The following is a 19,607-nucleotide window of genomic DNA, read 5'->3' on the forward strand; positions in this document are numbered from 1 at the left end:
GGGAATGTGATGTTAAGACAAGTACTGAGTAAAAGAGAAAAGGGTAAGAGTCAAAGAATGATAGCAAGAGGGAAAGGAAATGTGAAGAAAAGATATCACTTAACAAACAAAACGTTAGGTCCTTAAAAGATCCTTTCTGTAATGGTTTTTTACTGGGTGGCAATAAATGAGCCTTCTCTTTTCACCAAATTATTGATTAATTATTCTAGGGCCAAGCAGGGACAGTCAGCCAGCATCTGGGGAACACACAGGGTAGAACTGCTCTGCTCCAGAAGGACTCCCAGGAGGTCTGTTCCTCAGGTTGATGTAACTTGTCTCTCCAGATCAGCTGATTCACACGCATGAGAGCAGTGTTAAATATAAAACATGTACTTTTACTGTAAGATTAAGAGCCAAGAATCACAAGAGACATCTAAGTAGCTGTTATTCATCAGGTAACACAGATATCTGCACACAGGTCAATGCAACAGTTAGACAGGGACTCATAAAAACTCTGTTTAGTCAATGCAATGCTCTCATTTCCTTCAATAGAGTTTGGAGAAGCATCATAGCTTTCAACACTGAGGGCAGCTGACTTCTACCATCACTCTATAGGCTCGGTTCACCACCAGAGAAGTCAGAGAGAAACTCCCATTACTGTCAGCAGTGATAGGGCTGAGCCCTCTCTCCTTAAACTTGAGCAAGGAGTTAGAGTGTGCTGCCCACACAAGGCTTCAAGAAACCATCACTCCTGCTCCATGCCTTCTCCGTGCTGCACTGCATTCCCAGATACCCATCAGCATGCTTTTGCCTCAAAAGGTGCAACAGAAAGTGCTGAAAATGCACAGTAAAAAAAGAAGGGGTACAGTTTTAAGCTCAGGAGGAGTTGGTACATCACCTGTCACAGATTATCAGAGGTGTCTTGTAACTGTAAGATCTAGTGGCTCACACATTAGTCTGCTTCACAGCTTCCTGCAGCTCCTGCCATCTGCCTGGAAGTAGCCATTTTCCCAGAAAAGTTGGCAAGATGATGCCACGTAAAATGAACAGTACTGGGGGAGCAAGCTCATGCATACTGTCTTATTTTGAGGCTTGCAGATGGCCAAGTGAACAACAGCTCCCAATGTCATCTCTAACTCAAAAGAGCTACCGCACTTTTAGATGGATTATTAGCAAGTAGCAAAGGGACATATTGCATCAATCTGAGGTTTAGACTGAGTCAGGATCTCTTTGTTAGGCAGTACCATTCCTGCATTACCAGTTTACAAACAGCTGAGGGAAAGACCATTCAAGCCCTCATCTGATATGCAAGCCCCCATATGGACATGTAAATGTGTACTCACCTGTAGACTTGTGTTACCCTGACAAACAGAAATAAAGCTGCACTGGCAAAAGCACAATTTTACTAACACAAGTTGCATCTTTACTAAGGGCATTTTGCCATCATATCCCATCAGTATTTCGGCTGGAAAATGTCCCTTTTAAACACAGAGTAAGCCTGAGTAGTCCTAGAGAGTGACCAGAAATATGTTTAAAATATCTGTGAGAAGCTAAGTTTGAGGAGCTGAAAGATACCACATGATTAACTGATACACCAACAGGAGTAAATAAAGCTTTCAAAAACAACACTGCCTTTCTATACCCTTATATTTTTTTCTATTTCAATCCCTTATCTTGTTCCCTTCCAGCCCATTTCACATCATTGTCCAATATCCTGCAATGGTGGTGCCTCTAACACAGCCTGTCAGACAGAGCAACCAGCTCTGTCTAGTATTCCCTCTCTCTCTTCTTGCATGCTGGAAAACCGAGGGCAGCATGGAATGCTTTTTGAAACCTGTCTTACAAAAGAAAAGAAGACCAAGGGACTGAATCTGTTAATTTATTTGAAAATAAGGCAGGTAAGTTCTTGTTGCATGGTTTAGGGTACCTACACTGAAGACAGCCGCTAAAGCAAGGCTTTTATCTATGGGAGGCATAACAGGAACCAGAAACCTGAAGCTGGAAAAATACATTGAAAAACAAACACATTTCAATAATGAAAAAAAAATAGCCACTGAAAGGCATCACAAAGGAGGGCAGCTCACTGCCCTTCCTTCTATAGAAAGAGCTGGAAGGTCAGGTTCTTAATATAAGGTCTGCTGGGTACAAAATAATATTTCTCTGACTATTCTTTGAGTAGCCAGATTTCCAAACTTCCAGTAATTACTGCATGTCTAAGGTGTGGTTTATTGCTGCTCCTTTAAAGATTCCTCTCCTAAACTCTGCACAAGGCAGCAGTACAGTTAGTGATTTTTTATGGTAGATTAATTAGAGGCAGAGGTGCTTAGAGCTGAGAGAAATCTAGCCAACCTAACTCTAAACCATCTTTTGGATCTCCACATACCTGCCCCTCAGAAGTCCTGCTTAACAAGGAGGACGATGGTAAGTCTCAATCTTCAAAACAGTCTGTTCAGAGAGAAGGTACAGAAGGGACAACACATTTTGTATTTTAACAAACTATCAATGGATGATTTTGGGAAAAGAAAACAAAGCAGAGGATGCACTGGTGTCACAGTGAGCACTCCCATGGGGAGAAGACCCAGATGCAGCCCCAAAGTTTGTACTGAAGAAATCCATTCTTGCAGGAAAATGCTGCAGAGAAGTTATAATAGGAATTTTATCTGCCTTCACCAAATATGGAGAATGTTGCTAGAGATGCCATCTCAAATGAAAATAAAAAACAAAACAAAAAAAAGCTTAAAGGAATCAGAATAACAAACGTAACTTTTCCCCATTAACTTGGCAAGAACAAATGAGGCACTTCAACAAAGCACATTGGTAGTAACAGAAATTAAATTCCCTGATTGCTCTGATAACACCATCTATCAGGAGACAGGCAGTCCTGGGACCTGGGGTTTGCATTCTGAAACAGGTTTTGCAGTCCTGTGTTTCATGATATTTAGTGCAGTTTCCAATGTTTTTTAAAGTCCTCAAGCAGAAGTGAAGCACTGACAAAACATTGTATGTCAGGATAAATTTCCAGGTGCAATTGCCAAAGTCACATGCCAACTTCATGTCAGGTGCTTCCATCTCATGCCCTCTATATCAGCAGGCTAGATTTCTTGATCTGCCAAGAATCCTTATGTTATATGCATTTATAGCTCAAATCTGTACTTTCTGCAATGGCAATATTGACAGAAAAACAAACTTTGTTTCAGACCATAAAACAGGGGTTTTGTCTAGGAAATCTGGGGCCTTATGCTGTCTGCTGACCATGGGGGATTCCCAGGATGATGTAACTGCAATAACATCCTTTTGAAAATCTATTTCACTGCACTACCGGTAAAAAAAGGCCGCTGGCTGACTCCCTCCTTTTCTCACCCTTTTAGGGAATGACCTTAAGGGGGAAAGATTCATTTACAGTCCGCTGTCGTCCTGGACTTGAGCAAACCCGCTACCGCTCACACTGTGTGAAGAATTACAGATGAAAAACTTTTACCACCCCCTTTTGCTTTAAGCCGTTCGGCGCTCAGGCACCAGCGGGAGCCTGCGGCGGCCACTCGCAACCGGGGCCGAGAGGAGCCCCAGGGACCGGAGCAGGTGCCGAGGCCGGCGAGGCTCGCTCACCGCAGCCCTCCGGCCGACGAGCGGCCAGGCTGCCCGAGCCCACCCGCGGCGAGGGCCGGCCGCTCCCGCTGGCAGCCGGAGATGCCCGCTCGCCCAGCCGGGATGCCCGCTCGCCCAGCCGGGATGCCCGCTCGCCCAACCGGGGATGCCCGCTCGCCCAGCCGGGATGCCCGCTCGCCCAACCGGGGATGCCCGCTCGCCCGGCCGGGCCGCCTTCCCAGGGAGCGCCTCCGGCGGCCGCACCAGTCTCCGCGGCCGCCGCGCATCCCGCGGAGCGACTCCCGCCCCGCTCCTCGGCCGCCAGCGCCGGGCCCAAGGGCAGCCGCCACTCGCTCCCCCGGTCCGGCCCCGCCGCGTCCCGGCCCCGCCGCCCCGCGGACGCCTCACCTCCGCCGGCGCCCGGGGGATGCGGAGCGGCTCCCGGCGCCTTGCAGCCCTCACCGAGCCGGGGGAGCAGAAGGATGCCCCGCTGACTGAAGGGCTGCTGCCAGTAGCTGCGCCCTGCCGTGCCGTGCCGTGCCGTGCCGAGCCGAGTCGTGCCGCCCGCCGCTGCGGCAGGACCGCCGCCGTCGGCTGAATATGCTGTCTCACGGTGGACAGGCTCCTCCCGAGAGCTGCTGCTGCCGCTTTCCTCCTCCCGCCTCCTCCTCCTCCTCCTCCGCCCGCGCGGCCCCGGTACAGACACCCCCGCCGCCGCCCGTGGGACCGGGGCGGGGCCGCGGGGGCGAGGGGCAGGTGCCGGCGGAGGGGCCGGCTCAGTGTCCCCGCCCGGCCCCCAGCGACTCCGGCCTGGGGAGCGCTCGCTCGGCTCCGCGATGTTCCCCTCGCTGTCACCCCCACAGCGGCGCAGGCTTCTCCCCGGGAGCAGCCGAGCCGGTAGATGCGCGGCCGCCCGGCTGTCAGCACAACACCGGCTTCACGGTCAGCCCCACGACAGCCCAGGCAGCATCCACCGCCACCTCCACACATCCTGACACCATCGCACGGCAGCAGCCGTCAGCCCCACGACAGCCGAAGTATCATCCCCATCACCATCCTTACGGCAGCAGCTGGCAGCCCCACAAAGGCTTAGCCATCACCCTCTAAGCTGCCTAGGATATCCCCCCAGGCCAGCCTCAGCATCATCCCCACAGCAGCCTGGTCAACTGTCACGGCATCAGGCTCCTGCTTAGTCCTTTCTGGAAGAACAGGGAGAGCTCCAGAACAGATGCTTTCATGGTTAAATAAGGACAAGTCTGCCCAAAGGCAGAGGTTTTGTTTTGCGCCTGTTTCCTCATACTATTCGTAGGTACAGGTGCCAACCAGACAGGAGGGCCAGAATTCTAGCATTGCCCCTGCTTCTCTCCACACACTGACATATCCAACTCCTGGGGGAGAAGTGCCAAGCAGAGCTGTTTGGGATAGTCCATGTTCCTGCAAATAGCACCCACCTCCAGTGTAGATAACTCAGCTTCCCGCTCCCTTATTGCACACAGGTATGCTGCTGCATACATGAGGAAACACGTACCTTTTGGTACCATGGTTTGTTCTTTAAAACCTGGCGTCCTGGACATACTGTTGTCCATCCCTCTGGTCCAACAGGTACCCTCCAGAACCCTGTCCCTGGAGCCTCATCTCTAGTTTTCTTTTGGTGGGAAACACTAATTGCAGTCACTGTCATTCGAAGTCCTGGGCCTGTCCTGGGAAGAGTGAGGTATACCCAGCCCAATGAAAAGCCATAAAGGATTCACATACCTCCAGCTCCTGCCAGACCTAGACAGACTGCACCTGGCCAGAAGACAAAGAATCCTGAAGAGGAGCAAAAGCTTCCATTGCTGGTGAGGATACAGTAATGAAATAATAGTTTCTCTATTTAACTGGAATTGAATCAGAAAAGATTCATCTTTTGCTCTTGTGTGAAGTCCCTAAAGAGAAACATCTGCTTCTGCAGGTTGTAGCATGTGGAAAAAAAATCCTGTAGTTTTAAATGCACAATTTGAAAAGTTTTGAGTTTGGTGCATTTGGTTTGCAACTCTTTATTAAAACAAGGCCCTTTCAATATCAGACACCCAAAACTGAACTTCAGAAACTGATTTTTGCTTATGAAAGTGTTGGAGTGTTGGCCTTAGCTTTAACATAAATGCCACAGAGTTTGTTTAGGTTCCTTTAAATTGCATGTCACTTGCAAATTCCCTGCAAACTCAGCAGATTTCTTTAAATTACTCCTGACCTAAGAGGGCCTTGGAGTAATTTAATATTCCTGAATTGACAGATGAGACTGGTTCTCCATGGGGCCTGATGAGATCCTGCTATTGTTAACATGCTGTCCTATCCATATAACAGTGATGCCATGGTATCACACACATTTCATGACATCACATTGTATGATACCAGGCATACTAATATATGTCTTAAATGGATTTCCAGAGCTTGTTAAGCCCTAGAATTTTTGTTACAGAGTAATGGTATTTTGTGTTCTAGTAATAACTATGTGAGATGTTTCTTAAAAAAAATCCTGTAAACCCCACTTCAATGGGACACAATTTTGATATCTATTATATTCACATTTTCCAGAAGTGATTCAGTCATTTGAAAGTATAAAAAATAAAGGATGGAAATGTATGTTGTAAAGGAAAAAAATGTTTTAAAATCCTCATCAAACATAACAGCAGATTTAGTAAAATTATTATTTAAAAATGGGGAATTGGGTACAGAGGAGTTCAGAAATACTTCAGTGGCCAGGGTAGTATATTAACAAACCCACAAATTTCTCCTCAGAATAAACTGTTGTAATGAAATTTGGAGAGAAGCAATCCTAGGTAGTACAGGCTAGGTGTTCCTACAAGTAACAACCTCCAAGAACTCAAGAAAAATTTATGAGCACCCCAGTTAAAGAGCTCTCTGAAGGAATAACAAATTTCCCTAGAAGTGATGCTCTGTCCTCTTTGTCCTCAATCTCACCTTTGCCTTCTCTAATCTTCAACCCAAAAGGTCTCACAATTTTTGTGGATTTCTTGGTCTAGGCATGCAAATTCTGTTGTCACTGATTTTACAAGGCAGGGATAAAATCTTCATTCACCAAGAAGATATGATTATATTTCCTTTTCAAAACAAAATAGTTATGATCAATAATGTATTTGTAACTCCTTTTAACGAAAAATATCCAGTTATATCAGTATAACCCCCTAATTCTACATTTTCTCCTTAAACACAAATCCATAATATCATCCAACTCAATATATTCTGCTAGTAGCATTTTCTGATTACATATTCTTAGTCATCAGGTGAAAGTGCAGTAGCACAGAGTTAATATTCTTTTCAAAACTCGTATATACTCATTCTGTGATTTCAGGAGGTGGTTATTGTAGCCCCAGATTGCTTTATGAGAACAACAGAGGGCAAACTGGTCAGCAATTACAGACGTCTGACAAGCTGCCTTCCCTGCAGCAGAGGTCAGTTGTACATGGACACACAGCCACCATGCTGTCATCTGGAGAGAAATCAAAGATTAAGGGAAAGTTTGAGGTCCATCACAGATTATGGATTGTGTAGAAAATGGCTATTAAAATTACAAAAATTTATTGTTTGCCTGTCTCCCCTCTTGTAGCTTACACACAGGTAAAATGTGTGTAAGCTAGAAGAGGGATTCTATGCACATTAATAAGTGCAATGTGTGTTAATTGCTAGATTGGAAACATTCAAGGAAAAACAATTTGACATGTTTTCTTTTTAAAGTTACTTTATATAGAGTTGTTCACATTTAAGTTATTAATGAAGATGGGTATAAGTTGCTCTGGCAAACTAATAACTGTTTATGATGCAGCATAAGACAAATAATTAGTAATAATTACTAGTGCATTGCATTTCCCTGCCTTAGGCACCAGCAACTCCTGCATCACAGCGGGCATTAATAAATGAGCAAACCCTCTAGGAAATTTGTGCCACTTGAAGGTTAAAAACTAATTGCAAAGCAGACATTTCTAAGGCTTAGTGGAAATGGCAGCACATCTTAGACACTTTGCATGATAGGCATAACCTAGGCTTGGCAAATAACAGAGGATGTTACAAAATGCCTTGCAGCTTTTCAAAAGTAATGATTTAAACAAAGGATCAAAAGGCAGAATGAAAGCAAGTTTTAGAAAAAGTGAGGAATATAACTTCTGAAGTGAGGTTTACTGCTGCAGCAGTAAAGTCACTATAGGGCACTATTCCACATGGCTTCAGAAATCATTCCTTCACAAAGGAACTAGTTAGTTACTCATGTAAGAAATGTATGGGTGGTTGCTCAGTTAAAAAGGAAAAGTCTTAATGGGAAAGTAAGTATTGGAGAGCTTTTTTTACTGTTTGCTGAAATCAGTTAGATCTCCAAGAGGATCACTGAGCTGAAATTTCCGCAAGTCTGAATATCCACAATACATTCAAGACTAAAAAGGAAGATTTTAAATCTATGTGGTACACAGCCACTAATTCTCTGTCAATTGATTTCCTATTGGTAGATTGCCAGTTCCAAGATCTTTGCCGAAACACATGTACAAAGCCAAAAAACTCCCACATATCTTAAAAAGGTTGAATTCTTTCTCAGAAAAAACATCAGTAATAAGAGATGATGTATACAAGTAGAAGGTAAAGGGAGATCTGTGGCACATGGGTGAGCTCCATGCTGTTCTGGATTTGGGTTACTCTCCAAACATGTTGCAATTGTGTGCTCCTAGAAACAGTTATTTTAGTGACAGGCTCTTTTCTAAGCCTCTTTTCTTGCTTTGTTCCTCATTTTCCTACATTTCACCAAAAAGTTGCTGTCCTAAAATTCAACAGTTCTGTACATCTGAAACAGGAATCATGAACTTGCCTTTACATCTGGGACTCTGCCTGTTAAAACACATAATTCCCCATTCTTCTGATTTTGCACTTGTAACCAAGGTACAGAAATGGCCTGCCAGAAAGAAAGGCTCCAGAAATTTTGCTACTGTCTTTGTAAATAGCAGGTGCTTGCCATGTAATGCAACCAATTCCTTTTATTTGAAAAGAGTCAGTATACTGGGAAGGGCTTGGAAACATGTCAGCAAAGCAGCTAACCTGGGAAGGAAGTGAAACATTCTGGGAGACACTTCCTGGCAATGGTCATGCCAGGAAGCAGCATGGAGAGAACTTCAAGCTTGGAGGGTTTTACTGTGCTTTGCTACTCTGCTCATGTTCTGAATTACTGAATTACTGAGGAGCTCCACAGTCTGAGTGGCAGTGCCTGGAAGTGAAATGGGCTTCAGGCAGGACTGGACAGTTTAGGGAACACAGATTCTGAAATGCTCTCTTAAAAACCAAACTACACAGTTGTCTCCACTCGCTTCTGTTTTGAGTTCCTGAGAACGCAATAGTTTTGTTGAAGGGAACAAAAGAAATGTCTGAGTTTACAGAATTAGCAGCAGCACCCAGCTATCTTTACAATTATTGTGCTCTTTTTATACAAGGTTGTCTCATTTCCCCATACCACCTTTGGTTGGAAGTCCACACCTTTATGTTTAATTTAAAACAACAACAATTTGCATTTTTGCAAACACCAAAGCATGCTACTCCTTCATAGGATTCCTGAGACCTCCCAAATATTAAATCGATGCTTAGCTTTACCCAGATTAAAATCAGTGGTACATACAAGGTGATGCATGAATATCATACATAATGAAAATGTATTAAAGTGTATGAAAGCAGATAAGTGCTATTTTTGACAACAAATTGAACCTTATGGCAAATTATTCATACAATTGAAAGTAGAAGTGCATTATGTAGAGAAGATTCTAAAGGGAAGTATTCATCTAAAATGTCTCTTTGAAATGTCCCTTATTTTTCATACTTTGTCCTGCCCAAGACAGTCATCTTTGCTTGCCTTTTCATTATGCCTTAACCATGAACTGGATGGAATAATTGGCGTGAATTAATAGAAAATTCTGGTTTTAATGCCCCATCTACAGACACAACAACAGTAGGTGCTAATTGCAGTAATGATCTGGATCTTTGTAAAAGTGGCTATCAATGTGTCAGTGCACAATGAAAGTTTTCAAGCAGTGTTCTAGCTCTGAGTTTATGCTGCAGTGTTAGAAAACCACTCATCTGGGGCCTGAGGCATCCAGCCCTGGCCATGGCTTCCATTTTTTAACCATGCTCTTCACATACATACTCACTGCTTATTGACAAATATATCTGTAATTTTTCTTTTCTCTCACCCTCATTTTTCCTGACTTAAAGTCTCCAGATGAGGATAACCAGCTATGCTTGCCTGGAGGCCTGGATGACACTCACAGAGGGAAGATGAAAGCAGCAGCAGAGAAATATAACAGTTTAATCTTCTTAAAAGGGGATAGCTGATAAAGCAGTTCTGGGGTGGGCTTGTTCCACTGCTTCAAAGTGCTGTTTGGTTAAGGAAACTTATTGTTGCACTGTGTGAGCATGATTATTTCAGCATTGCTTCTGATCCCAAATAGCTGCCATTGCCTAGCATTGTGGATGGGTTTGTATTTTTCTCATTGGAATCAAAAAAATAAATACTAGAGGAGTTGGACAAATTTCTACTGAATGCTATGAGCTTCCAGACACAGAAACCATTGTACCACAGAAGCCTAAGGGAAAAGATATGGCAGCACAGATTGTTTCACCAAGACAAGGCAAATTAAAATTCAGCAGACAAGTGGTCTTCATACCCAGGCTTTTAGAAAATAAAATCAATTATACATTTCAGTCTAGAGGAAGGAGTCTGCTTCCACACAGACAAAATGAATAATAGGACTGCTTAGCATGACATGAACAGGGCTACCTGTCCTCACTCCACAGTGGAACAGAGTGCTGTATGTGTGGAATATAGCAGGTAAGGTATGCAGATAAGATGTTTTGGAATCTCTCAGCTCACAGGACACTGAGATTATGACTTGTAACTTAAAGTAGGCAAGCATCCACTGTCAGTTTAGACATTGTGGTGAATGGAAACGATTCACCTTGACTTCCCCACAATTTTTAACAGACCCCTGTCCTGAATGGGATGTCTGTGCTTGGTAGGCAGTACAATTCCAGCATTTTGCTTTGAGGGATGTTTATGTCACTCTCATGTACATAGAGATAACACATCCCCACTAAGCTTTGTTATGTAGACATTTCATGCCCTGTGCCATTCTCAAGGACTGCCTGCCTGCTCTGTCCAGGTGTTACAGAATTATGTCTGCACCAAAAGGCATCTCTAGAATGAAATGCTGGGGATAAGACTGAATCTTATCCACTGAGAATAAAATTTCCTGCCCCACTCTTCTTAACTTGGATGTTAGTGAAGACTACAGAAGAGATGGAGACAGAAGGCTTAGTTAGGAGATGGTACACTAGATGGTTATAAAGCCAGTGACAATTAGAGTGAATGGGCCTGGAATAAACTTCAGCTCTGGACAGGATCAGAACAAGCAGCTCTGCAAGATACAGGCAAGGGTCCAAAAGCTATAGGCCTGAAGAACTGGGAGGGTCTGAAAGTGATGGTGGCACCTGCCTTGTTTACTCGGATTGTAGTAGAGGAACTCACCCCTACGCCTTTTGAGGAGGAAAGGTCTGGCAGCTGCTGCAGAGGCTGAGGTGACAGTAGCTCCAGGGTTGGTTCTCTGTGAATAAATGAGAGCAGTCACAGCACAATCATTCCCTGAGTGGTAAAGGGAGAGGTGGTGAAGGTCAAAGATGTTGCTGCTGTGATGTCAAGTTTAGATGTCAGTCTAGCACAGCCCAGACAATGTTGAGACAGGAATGGAAGGAGGAAAGATGCTATGTCTGTCCACCCAAAAAAAGGAGGTATCTGCCTGAAATTCATGGTCCCAAGCAGTGGCAACCTGTGTTGCCTCTGGGGCTGTGATCATCAAGTACAGCAGGGCCTCACTTGAGTATTGGCTTTCCTTCTGCACATCACCTTGACAGAGCTCATTATTTGAAGGGCTGGGATAGTAACTGATAGTGGGAAATATATCCAGGATGAAATACACAGTTACAACAGTGCTCTGCAGTGCCAAAGAGCCTCAGCAATTTGCTGTGGAATTGTTGCTTTCCTCTGTTTTCTGGAGTACATTGGACATCTTTAGAAAACAGCCCAAAATATGAAACACTTGATTCAGAAGATAAGATCAAGGTCATGCTAGAAGAAAAGTTCTTTTTCTTGAAAGCTGTATGCTGGAAGTGATGAGCTACAATGGAGACTAGGGAGAGAAGGAGTATTAGGGAGGTCAAAGTTGGTGTTCCTAAGTCTCTCTTACCTCCTGGGCTGTTAAAAGTGATCAGACTCTGGTGGCCATATCATCTAAGTGCCCATCCACAGATCATATTCCCACGTAGCCTGTGAGACATCTGGAAATGGTCTGCAGAAAGAAAGGAAAAACCTATAATCTGGTCAGAAGATAAGTACTGTGCATTGGCTTGGTGGTGTCTCAGTGATGAGTGATCAGTAGTGTCATTAGTAGACATCTTGTATCTGCATTGATATCTTACTGCCTGTCATGCTGGATGAAAAGACTTGTGTTAAGTGATTTGTTTCCTGCCCTATGAACTTACTCCCTCACTGGAGCAACAGTGTCACATCCCAGATTCCTTGTGTGTAGGCAGCTGCAGAGCAGAGCATCAGTCAGATGCCACCTGAAAACCCATGGACTCACATTCCTTATTGGGACCATGTGAGCAAAGTGCAGGGCATCGCCAAACTGTCTGCTTGTTCATGATGTCCAATGTGAAGGAGAAAAGAGAGTTCTTGCCAGAGTTATGTCATCTCAGAGGCCCCAATTGACACTGCTGACCTCCTGGAAAGGGGTGTTTCCTTGTGAAGGAGGGAGAAGCCATGCTTTGGAGTAGCTAAGACAGGCACTGATTCCATACATGCACACTGTTTGACCTGCTTACAGTGGGGCTATTTAGCATCATCCATCAGGGCTGATGCAGAGCTGCCATGAGTCTAATTGGCTGTATGGTGCCAAGGGTCTGAGGAAAGCATGAAAGAAGGACCTCAACACAAACTTAGGATCGCATTTTTCCCATGAAAACTTGTCTATTATCAGACAAATCTGTCAGTGTTGTCTTGACTCTTGTGCAGTATTTGCCCAAGGAACTGCTTGGGCAAATACTGCACAAACAGTGCAACTCGTGCCTTGCTGCGAGTCTCTCCTACCCCAGCTATTCCCAAGATAAGGTATTCTTCTTGACATATGTGTTATTGGCAAAAGCAGTGATTGGCTGAGGTGTGGGAATCCTCCACTCGAGGATGTAGATCTGTTGTCCCTAGTGGTGCTGCTGCCCTCCAGCATTTCTGGGACCTTGTGTTACAAAGGGAGGGTCTCACTGTTGGGAAAGAACGTGGGGCTTCCAAGGTATTTTTGTTTCCGGAGAGCTATGTATGCTACATGGGAGAGGGGTCTGTCAGCAGCTGCCCTGCAGCCACCTTGGCAAGCAGCTCCGGGATGCTGGAGCACTGAACAGCTCCACCTACAGCCCTCAATGCCTCCAGGCTTCCCGCTGAATAAGCAGGGGAAGGAGGTACTTGCTGCATGACTGAACGCAGGCCTCGGCTTTGGGAGATGCCTGTAGCCTAAATGTGGATGACACCTTTTAGTCAGAGGAACTACACATCAACTGTAGCCATCCATTGTAAAATACCGTGTAAGTGTATTGTGAGAGATTCACTTTTTGTCACAGCCTGCTCCTGCACAGTCACAGCTAATGGCACAGCAGAGGCTTTGCTGCAACCTTGGGACTGTGTATTTCACATGGTGTGCCACCAGCTTACATCTCAGCCATTTCCGTTTCTGTGTCAGTGGCTAGTGCTGCCCCTTTCTCCCTAGGCTGCACCTGCTGTGCAGTGTTTTCTTTGATACCTTCCTGACAGCTGCCTGCAGTCCATATCTGCTTCCCGCATCTCACCATTTCCCAGCAGCACAGCTGCCAGGTCTGGCACATATTACTAATGCCTCTCCAAAACCATCCAGGAGTAGTAACTCATTAGCAGGATTTAGTTTTTGAAAATTAACTGTCACACTTTGCAGTACAGTACAGATGTAAAATCCTCCTCACAACCAGCAGCTTTATTAATGTGCTATAAATACAACAATAGCAAGGCAAAATGATGATTACATTAAATAATGTTGAAAGCATTATAAGCAGCTTTAGGAGTAAAAAGTTTACAGAGGTGCTGCAATTGTCCGCCCATTGTATTACACATTCTAAAAATCCTGTTCCAGGGTTACACAGGAAAAGAAAACACAGCAGATCTCATAAAGAACTAGAAGGGCACTGCTAACTTTACGCTACTTTAGTATGATGATGGAGATTTGTGTTTGTAACCACTAATCAGAGTAGATGAATTTATAAAGGCATACTGCTTTTCAACACATCCCCTAAAAAACAACCCTTGTGGTATTACTATAAAGGTCTCAGAGTTAATAGAAAAGTAAGTATCTGTGAAAAATGTCAAACTGAACCAGAGGAACCATTACCTATGTCACACTCTATACTAGGAAGATGAATGTATCCTCACTCAGCATGGTTTTCTCACCATGACTACGATGAAAATAAAAATAGTTCTATGTATGTGTCTAGACAATATACACACAACTCTCTCCAGTACATAAACATATTTTTTGCAGCATGACCAGATGCTCTGCTTTCCACTGATTCATCCTATATGAATCAGTGGAAAGCAGAGCACACTTAAAAAAATTACTATCCTAAAGACAGCTAATATTCTACTTTTTAATAATGATTTTATCTTCCCACTTTATCTGAATAATGTTTTCCTATGTATACCAGGAAACTTCATTTCAATTAATTTCAATGCATGCTGAGATAATTAAATTATTTAATTCTATGTATTTTGGGTTTTGTGGTTTTATTAATATTTTAGGAGTATTCTATCCTTGTTCCCAAACCTCTGACATGCACATCAGCTGTGAAACAAATAGTGCAAAAGGTTTCAGTGAGCTGTATGAAATATATAAGTATGCAACATTCCAGTGACAAGCCCCAGGCTCCTGTCTTTTTTACAGGAGCCAATGATGACTACATGTAAGTCAGTGCCAAAATCCCCCTTGATCAAAGTACATGTAATGTGCATTGTGCAAAACTTCACACGAGCAGATATGTAGAATCACCATCTGGTGTCATGTTGAAGGAGAAACTTTTGCATTACATACCACTGCCATGCCTCTGCAATTATTTCAGGTCATCATCCTCCCTCAAGACAAGCTGAGTTATGTACAAAGTGGCTCTTGAGGTATGAGATCAGGCTGGCATGGCCATTGACACAGTAAGAGAGAGGCCTGCATTTGAGAACCTCATAGACAGATTCTTAGGTTTGTGCCATTGACATCTGTCCCATGTTCTGCTACCTAAAACTGCAGCCTCTTTCATGTTTTGTGATCTCTCCCCACAGAGGTACTCACAGTAAACCTTCCACTGTAAGTGCTCTTCCTACCTCTGTTTAAATAGTACATTTTCATAATCATTTTCAGATAAGTCAGGGTCAATCAAGTTGCTTATGGGAAGCACTTGAATGTTCAGTGTCCTGATGAAGTGGCTGGGATCTTTCAGAAGAGTGAGCTGCTCCACAGCACCAGTCCCCAGCATCTCATCTTGATGATTCTGCTCTCCATCACACAAACCATAGACTCTGTTCCTGTATACTTAAGATTATGTCCTTAGTCCATGAACCCATCCCTTTAATTCTTATTGCAAAAATAATTTCACCATACATAGCTTTATTAACCATCAAACTTTTCAGGAAGATATGATGGGAGAATGAAAGGGTATGGATGTATTCCATAGCAGAACATATACAGAGTAATTGGGACAGCCACTATTCATTTTTATTTTTTTCCCATTTAAATTCTTCTTTAATAACTAAGTTTTATGTCTAAATTATAGGAGATAAGAAAATCAGCCCTAATAAGTCATTACTTATTACAAGAACACCACTTTTGTTTCCTTACTCAACTCTGTATTTTGAATTTGTTCAAATACTCATGTTTGATACACTGCTAGTAAAATACAGTTATTCAGTATTCTCAATCCTCCTGTTTACTGAGGCTTCTCATTATATACCAGAACTTCCATTAAGACTTCAGAGATTGATTCTTAATCTTCCATTAGTACGAAGGGGATTAATACATAGAAAAGGAAAATAAAACACTTCTTTAAAGTGTGAACATCATAATAAAGCAAGTATCAGAGACTCAATTACTGCTACACAGCGCCGTGTTACCACTAGGTGTCAGGGACACAATTCACTCTGCCCGGGCAGCAGGACCACAGGCTTGCTTAGCTATGACTCACGTCCCCCAAGGATTGAGGGGTAATTTTGTCTACGCTCTTACACTTCTCAGTTAAAGGCTTTAAAACAGCAATGGAACTGGTCCACTCCTTGAGAAGATCCCTATTGTGAAAACTGTACTGGTGCACTTAGCTCTGCCACCGTGGTAGCCACAGTGAGGGAGTTACAAATAGAAATTAGAGGCAAACTATAAAGAAAGTACAAGAAAGGGCGGAGTGGCAGACATTGTCTGCCTGGACTGCTGTGAGGCCTTTGACACTGTCTCTCACAAGAAACTCACAGAGAATCCAGTGAAGCATGGCCTGGACAGACATACACAGTGAGGTACACTGAAAACTGTCTGAACATCTGAGGCACAGAGTCTAGTCAGAGGCCAGGAACCAGCAGCGTATCTCAGGGGTCAGGGCTGGGTCTAATTCTGTTAAAAATCTTCATCAATGATTGGGATGACAGGGCATACTGTACCCTCTGCCAGTGTGCAGTTGACACTAATCTGGGAGCTGGGCAGAGTGGCTAATATACCAGAGCGCTGTGCTGCCATCCAGAGGGACCATGACAGGATGGGTGAGCAGGAAGCTTAGGAAGGAAAGGGCAAGTCCTGAGCCTGGGGAGGAACAGCCCCATTCACCAGTATATGCTGGGGGACACCCAGTGTATAAGCATCTTCGCAGTAGATCTGGGTCCTGGTAGACGCAAAATTGAACATAAACCAGCAATGTGTCTGTGTAGCAAGGAAGGTTGTTGGGATCCTGGGCTGCATTAGGAGGAGTGCTGCCATCAGGTCAAGGGAAGTAATTCTTTCACTGTACTCACCACTGCTGAGGCCACACCTGGAGTACTATGTCCAGTTCTGAGGTCCCAGCAGAAGACAGACATGGACATAGAGAAGAAGTCCAGCAAAGATTTCATACCTCTCATCACCAGCCCCTGGGTCTGGCCATTCAGTTGTTTTTCAACCCACCTTACTGCTCATCCAGTTCGTATACCAACAGCTTGTGTATAAGGATCTTATGGGAGATGGTGCCAAAGGCCTAACTGAAGTCCAGGTAAACAATATTCAAAGCTTTCCCCTCATCTACCAGACCTGTCACTTCATCATACAAGCTTCCACTTAGGCAAGCCATGCTGACTACTCCTGATTTTTTTTTATTTATTTTTTTATTGTTCATGTGCCTGGGATTGGTTTCCAGGATTGGCTGTTCTATCACCCTCCCAGGTATCATGGTGAGGCTGACCAGCCTGTAGTTCCCTGGGTCTTCCTTCCTGCCCTTCTGAATGATAGAAGTGATATTTACCTTCCTCCAGTCTTCAGGTACTTCTCCCAGCCATCACAAACAATCAAAGATCATTGAACAATTATTGAAAGTGGCCTCACAATGACATCTGCCAGCCCCCTCAGCAGCCTGTGAGGACCCATGGACTCATGTATGTCCAGTTTACTTAAGTATTCCCTGATCTGACCCTCTTTCACCAAGGTACACGTTCCTTGATCCAGTTTTTCCTCCTGGTCTTCAGGATCTGGGATTTCTGAAGGCTAGTAAAGATGGAAGCAAAGAAGGCATTCAGTATCTCAACCTTTTCCATGCCCTGTGTAGCCAGAAGCACCACCTCATTGAGCAAGGTGCTCACATTTTCCCTAGCTTTCCTTTTACCACCTGTATATTTATAGAAGCCCTTCTTGTTGTCCCCATCACCCCTTGGTCTGATTCAAATCCAGCTGGGTTTTAGCTTTCCAAACTTCATCTCCCAATGTTTAGACAATGATTCTCACAGGTATTCCTCACAGGTTACACATCCTTGCATCCTTTTTGTGTTTGAGTATAGCCAGGAACAACTTGTTTATCCACATAGCTCTCTTGAAATTTTTGTCTGAGTTTTTATTCACTGGGATGGAACAATCTTGTGTGTGTAGGAGGTGAGCTTTTAATATTAATCATCTTTCTTAGCCCCACCTTTCTTCCAGGGCCTCATCACACAGCTTTTTTTTCAAGATCTCTGAAGAGGCCAAAGTCTGCTTTCCTGATGTCTACTGTCCTGATATCTGACCTTGTTTTTCCTCCCTCCCTGCCCTTGGGATCCTGAATTCCACCATCTCATGGTCACTGAAGGCTGACCTGCACACAAGGCTGCCTTTGATCTTCACATTCCAAACAAGCCCCTCCTAGGTGAGGATGTGGTCCAGCAATGCACTTCTCCTAACTGGCTTCCCTATCACTTGGAGAAAGAAGTTATCATAAATGCCTTCCAGGAACTTCCTGTCTTGTTAAGTTCTACAGTGTTCTTATCACTGTTACTCTGCAGGTAATACTATCTAAATCTGTGCTGTATATTGAACTTGTTATGCAATATGTTTAACTCTGATGACATGAACTGACTTCCATGGCTTTGGCAGTCCTTTGTGCAGGATCCACAGAACTACCCAAGATTCCTTTTGCCATGCCATCTGAGGATCTCTTTGTGTGTAGAGACTGAACTTGGGACTGGACCCTTTCTATTAGTTTTATAATGTGTGCTGTAAGATAAGATTCCTGTTTCATTTTTAGCCATCAGAAACATGAGATAGCTTGCAAATAATACAGAAAAAAGTGGGAAAAACGTTCAGGAAAAAGAAAGATTATTTTTCTGGAATATGAAATAAAGTAACCTCCAAAGTACTTACAGATTTACTACATCCTGTAGAATTGTCTGTTGGATATATAAAATAATACTGTGACAGGCTGGTTTTGGTAGTAGTAGCCTGAGGACTCTTCTTGGAAAATTGTTATTTTTTTCTCAGAAATCTTCAATTATGATTCAAATAACTCTTTACCTAACACCAAATACATTCAAATTCCCAACTAAACACACTGAAAACAAATAAAAATAAAAATAAATAGAAATAAATAAGAGTGTTAAGTAGGACTTTGCAACCAGGCAAAAGAATAGATCAGCATCATGAGAAGAAAACATTTCAGGATCTCAGCAGGCAACATCCTTGAGCTTAGACAGTGCCACACAGGCAAATCTAAGCTACGCTGGGTTAGCTGTCATGACATCCTGCATTGCCACAGAAATCTGCTGGGGTGCAATGTCTCAAGGAACACAGACAGAATTGATTAGTCAACAATGCCTACTGTCCATTTCAAAACCTTTTGCTTTCTAGAGAAAATAACTCTGGTTTTACAAAATTTGGCTTTCTTTTTCTGTCATTTATTAGAATATAATTAAGTTAGAAAGTTTTCTCTGATTATTTACCAAGAATGGCTACAACACACATTTCTTTTAACAGCTACATACATTATGTTTGCCCAGTGCGCAGCATGATTTCAGGACCAAACTCTAATTAAAAGTACTTAGCAGAAACTTACTTTTTCTGGGCCAGTAAGAACAAGACTTTCTGTTTTGCAACAGCTTCCCTAGCAGTTATTTTCACAATGCCAAAGATGGGATACAGTAGTGTCTGTCTGTTCAGTGTCAGTCTGCAAGTTAACTTTCTGAAAGAACAATTAGTTGTCCATTTAAGATGTTTTGAGCTCGACTAATAGAAACCTGGGCACGTAAAAGGCATTTGTCAGTTCTAAAATAATTTCCTTTATCTGATTTTAGGCAGAAAACTTGAATGTATAGAATAATATCAGAAGAATTATTTTCAATTCCAATGAAAATTTTAACTTTCAACTCTATAGCATTTTTTTCCAAAATATCACAGAATGTCTGTCTTGAATGAGAAAATAGGTTTAGCCCT

At 43.4% G+C, this 19,607-nt stretch overlaps 1 protein-coding gene across 8 annotated transcripts in view; it reads right to left on the reverse strand.

Annotated features, from left to right (window-relative positions):
• DYNC1I1 (dynein cytoplasmic 1 intermediate chain 1) overlaps positions 1-19,607 on the reverse strand; it is a 212,613-nt gene that overhangs the window by 180,824 nt on the left and 12,182 nt on the right. For 3 of the 8 annotated variants that reach the window (XM_041408343.1, XM_041408345.1, XM_041408344.1), the window contains exons 3-4: positions 11,829-11,930; positions 11,114-11,189 (exon numbers count right to left, since the gene is read on the reverse strand). The exons of 2 other annotated variants lie outside the window; for them this stretch is intronic. The gene's annotated coding sequence lies outside the window, so the exon portion shown is untranslated. Of the gene's footprint in view, positions 1-3,972; positions 4,212-11,113; positions 11,190-11,828; positions 11,952-19,607 lie in introns of those variants that run through there. 3 more of the 8 variants (XM_041408339.1, XM_041408335.1, XM_041408336.1) reach the window with 2 other exon arrangements.

This window comes from Onychostruthus taczanowskii, unplaced genomic scaffold (genome assembly GCF_017590055.1).
Source record: "Onychostruthus taczanowskii isolate IOZ18803 unplaced genomic scaffold, ASM1759005v1 scaffold3, whole genome shotgun sequence".
Lineage (NCBI taxonomy): Eukaryota > Metazoa > Chordata > Aves > Passeriformes > Passeridae > Onychostruthus > Onychostruthus taczanowskii.